A 5,494-nucleotide genomic window follows, 5' to 3' on the forward strand; every position below is an offset into this window, starting at 1 on the left:
TTTTTGGAACCCATTCCCTGTGGAGGGATACCTTGCTCTGCCTAAATACAGGGAGGAGGGCCTTGGTCCTGCCTCAAGTTATGTGACAGACTTTGTTGATTTCCCATAGGAGGCCTTACCCTCCCTGAGAAATGGATGTGGAGTTGGGTGCAGGGGAAAGTCTTGGGAGCAGGAGAAGGGGAGGAGAGGAAACTGGGATTGGTAAATAAAAATCAAAAAAAAAATTAAAAAATAAAATTAAAATAATATGATCCCTAGTTTAAAAAATGGCATGTTACTGGCATAAAAAGATACACATTGATCAATGGAATAGAATGAATGACCCAGATGTAAGTCTATACACATATAAAGATGCCAAAAACACACAGTAGAGAAAATACAGCATCTTCAACAAATTACATTATTGAGAAAAACATTGAGATCTGAAACTCTGAAACTTCTAGAGGAAAGACAAGGTAGTAGATTTCAGGTATATGCTCAGATCAGAGTTTTCAAATAGGACCCCAGTTTAATAAAACCTAAGGGTTTGTGAGGTCCCAGCAAATGGGACCTCACAAAGTTAGAAAGGATTCTGTACTGCAAAGGAATTTGTTAATCAACTGAAGAGGCAGAAAAAAAGAATGAAAAAAACTTGGCCACCTATAAATCTGATAAGAGTGTCTAACCCGTACAACGAACTCAGAACCTCAATACTAAGAAAAAATGCCTTAATTTAAATGTACTGTAGAAATGAACAGTGGTGTGGGAAGTCCTTCTGTATATGTGTTGTATATGTGAATAAAGAACCTGGCTTGGCCTGTGATAAGGCATAATAGAGCTAGGCAAGGAAAACTAAACTGAATGCTAGAAGAAAGAAGGCAGAGTTGCAAGGCACCATGTAGCCTCCACTGGTGACAGATGAGCCAGGAAGCCACAGCCACGTGGCAATACACAGATTAATAGAAATGGGTTAAATTAAGATGTAAGAGCTAGCCAATAAGAAGGTAGAGCTAAGAGGCCAAGCAACGATTTAATCAATACAGTTTCTGTGTGGTTATTTCGAGTCTGGCCAGCCAGGAATGAGGGAACGAATGAGCAGCTTTCCCCAACAGAACAGTGTTCCCAAAAGAAATAAATATGGCTAAGAAATATTTTTAAAGTGTTTGATATCGTTAGTTATCTGGCAAATGAAAGAAGAACTCCATTAAGAGTTGATTTTATACCAGTTAGAATGGCTAAGATGAGGACAACAAAGGACAACTGCTCTCAGTGATTTGGGGGACGGGGAACGCTCACTCACTGGAAGTAGGAGTGCAAAATTATGCAAACACTTTGGAAATCATTGCACTAGTTCCTCAGAAAGTTTAGAAATCGATTTGCCATGAGATCTAGCTATACCACTTCCAGGCATTTATCCAATTGACTGTTGATCTTACTATAGACATCCCGTGCTCACCCATGTTTGCCACTCTATTTACCATATCCAGGAAATGGAAACAACCCATGCGCACATCAACTGAAGAATGGCAATGAAAATGTAGAACTTATCAGTCATGGAATTTGTTTAACTGTACACTAGTTTTACATCAGTTTGACATAAATTAGAGTCATCTAAAGGGAAGGAACCTCCATTGAGAAAGTGTCTCCACAAGATTGGGAAGCAGGGAGACAAGCCTGTATGTCATTATCTTAACTCATTACTTACGGAGAGGGGCTCAGCCCATTTTGGGTGTTGCTGCCCCTGGACTGGTGGTCCTGGATTCTATTTGAAAGCAGACTGAGCAATAAGGAGCAAACCAGTGTACAGTGCTCCTTAATCCAAGTCCCTTCCCTGCTTAAGTTCCTGCCCTGACTTCCTTTGATGATGAACATTGATGTGGAAGTGGAGTCAGGGACTGCTTATTCATTTCTCAGCAGCCCAGACCCAAAATAATCACACAAAACTGTATTAATTAACACACTTCTTGGCCTATTAGCTTATGTGTATTTCTATCTAGCTCTTATATATTAAATTAACCCATTTCTATTACTCTGTGTATTACCATGTGGTTATGGCCTACATGTAAGGTTCTGTCCAGCATCCTATTCTGCACTGCAATAGGTCCAAAGCTGCTTCTTTATTAACTAATGGTATTCACAGCATGTAGAGGGGAACCCCATATCATGGAAGTGTAAGCAAAATAAACCCTTTCCTTTCCAAGTTGCTTTGATCATAGTGTTTCATCACAACAATAGTAAACTTGACCTACAAGCTGCAAAGAAAAATGAAATTTGCAAGTGAATGGGTGAAAGTGAAAATGCAAGTGAAGCCTTAAAAACCATTATACTTGTTGAGGTAACCAAGACCAAGAAAGACAAGGGTCACATATCACACATGGGTGAATCCTTACATCAAATCTTTAGATTTGAGTGCTAAATTTGGAAGGTATAATAAGTTCAGTAGTCTAGAAAGTGATCATTGGTGGCTAGGGGAAGAAAGATTTTAAGGGAAAGTTATAGTAAAACACAGTAGATATGAAGGTTGGAAGGGAACAATGGATACAGAGGCTTAAATAGGGCTAGGGCAATGGTAGAATAGGGAGGAGAGATGGAAAAGATAGCTAAGAGTAAGGATGTTTCAAAAGGATGTAGCACATGTGTATGCACACACACACACACACATACACACACACACACACACACATACACACACACCTGTGTGTAATAATATAAAAAAAAACCCTGTAATTGGAGTTACTCTACCCAGGGGAAAATGTTATTCTTAGAATAGTAGATTGTCAAATAAAAATGTCATTGAGAGGGTTATGATACCACCTTTGAACGTTTTATACGGCATCCCAGAGATCTCCTAATCAATACAAACTGTTGTGTTTTCTCTTGGTTTTTCACTAGAAGTTGATAGTAAGTCCCTATTGCTGAGTATACCACATACTGAGAAATTAAGTTGGCACTAGTCAAAAAGCTTCCTCCAGGCTTTCATAGTACCAGAAGATGCTACGCAGGTTGCTGGGGAAAAAACTCAATGGTGTTACCTATCTCTGAATACAAGATACAATAATGACCAAGCTGGCAAGATAATCCTTTAGGTGCAATAGTTGCACAAATGCTATGGGGTAACCAACTGATTTCTGGTTGTATTTAAGACTTGTTCCATAGAAGGAAGAACATGCTTAGTACTTTAAATCTGGCCCAGAGCCCTTGCTATTTTTATTTTACCAAATGAACATAGTATTGAACTAGTCTCTAAGTATATATTTCTATACCTGTAGATTAGTGCAGTTCTCAGACTTCATCAGAGAAGTGTAATTGTCCCATGGATAGCAGTAAACAGAGAAATGTACAACTGGTAAATGTGCCGAGAAGAAGTATTTGTGGAGTGCTCAGCCATGAATAGAAAATCTACATCATACCTGCTTCTGCTAGGGAATGGTGCATAAGAGGGACACAAAATTGTAAGAGCAAAATCCAGGAAGGATTGAGATTAGACAGTGTCTTCTAACATGACAAAAAACACTGCACTCATCAACTCTCAGCAACTTTGGTTCCCTGTTCAAGCACAAGTCAGTCCACATTTTAGCAAAGAGTCTGGAGGGCCTATGGATACTTACCCAGAGCTAAAGAGCTGTTGACAGGTGGTGACTGCTGCAAGAGGGTGAGCCAGTTTTCCTTCTGAGTGTGGCTCCTTTGGGTTTGATAACTATACTTGTTTCTTTTTCACTCTTTGGGGCCCACTACCCAGCTTCCAAATAAGCACAAGGAGACTTATTCTTACTTATGAATGCCTGGCCTTAGCTTGGCTTATTTCTAGTCACCTCTTCTGACATAAAATATCCCATTTTCCTTTAATTATGCTTTGCTTCTGGGCTTTTTACCTTTCTTTATTCTCTCTCTCTCTCTCTCTCTCTCTCTTTTTCTTTCTTTCTTTCCTTCTGACTCCATGACTTGCTGTGTGGCTGGCCCCTGGTGTTCTCTCCTTTTTTCTTGCTCTCCCTTCTTCTCTTGAGCCTACATGTCTCCAGCTATTTATTCTCTGTTACTGGCAGCTCCACCTATTCCTCTCCCTTCCTAGCTGTTGGTCATTCAGCTCTTTATTAGACTAATCAGGTGTTTTAGGCAGGCAAAGTAACACAACTTCACGGAGGTAAACAAATGCAACATAAAAGAATGCAACACATCTTTGCATCATTACACAAATATTCCACAGCATACACAAATGTAGTACATCTTAAACTAATAATTCACAACAGATAGTATTCCAGTGACAGGCCCCACATTTGTGAGTGTATGGGTAGCACAATTGGACTCAGTGGGTCATTTCTTAAAAAGCAGACATTAAGTTAAGAGAGGGGTAGGAGTGGATCTGGGAGGAATTAACCTGATAAATGTGGGACAAACACCAAAATTCATCATATTCATTTATGACATTTTAAGGAATTACTAAATAAAGTATATTTAAAATAAATAGAGACTGTAAAGATAACTCAGTGACTAAAAAAGCTTACTGTTCTTATAAAAGACTCAAGTTTCAATCCTAGCAACAATTTTATGTGACTCACAGCAACCTGTAACTCCAGCTCCTGGGAAGCTTAGAATCCATTCTAGCCAATGGCATGCTTATACTCACATTTATAAGCACACATACAGAAACACAGAAATATACATAATTTTAGTTTTTAAAAATAAAAAAGTGCTGCAAACATTTGTTTTTCTTTTTAAGTTTTGATAGAATTTTCTGAGTTGACTTTGGGTTTTCAGAATCTTTAGGTGATTTTTAAAAACCCAATTCACTTGAAAGTGTAGGTCAGTAAAGCTTCTTATGCTCTTATATTAGAAGCTAATAATTTCCTTCTGAGTTTGAGGTTTTTATTTGTTTGTTTGGTTGGTTTTTTTTTGTAGATGATGTACAAGTAAATGTAGAGGATTTGTTTACATGTAGAGGAAGGCTGGTGTGTCTAGGTACAGAGAGGAGAATGAAAATGGAAAAGAAATTGTTTTGTCTTTTCTTTTTATTGAAACAGGGTCTTGCTTTGTAGAACAGGTTGGTCTTGAGTTTACAATCCTCCTGCTTCAGTCTCCAGAGGGCTGGGATGATGGGCATATGGTGCCATTGTCATACACAGAAAGACTGTTTTTTCTCTGAATTGCAAATTCATTCATTGGAAGGAGCAAAAACAAAATTATAATGGGAAAAGGAAAATGAAATCTCCATGTCTGCCAAACCCACAACACAAAGAGAATAGTGCAAATATCCCACCTGGGCACAATAGTCACAGGGCACTGTAAAAAAAACCTGCTTATAAAATACTAGGTTTAGTAAGTATAAATATATTTTTCTTTTGAAAAAAAAAAACCTCAGATGTAACATACGATCTTAAAGACATGTGGTAGGAAAAAATTCAGAGCTGTATATAGCACACATTTAACAACAATTATCAATAGTAAAAGTTTCTTTTGCTATTTTTTCAAAACATTATTCATAGAATTATTTATTATGTATAATCATTCTTCCCCTCAC

Source organism: Microtus ochrogaster, chromosome X (assembly GCF_000317375.1).
Source record: "Microtus ochrogaster isolate Prairie Vole_2 chromosome X, MicOch1.0, whole genome shotgun sequence".
Taxonomy (NCBI): domain Eukaryota; kingdom Metazoa; phylum Chordata; class Mammalia; order Rodentia; family Cricetidae; genus Microtus; species Microtus ochrogaster.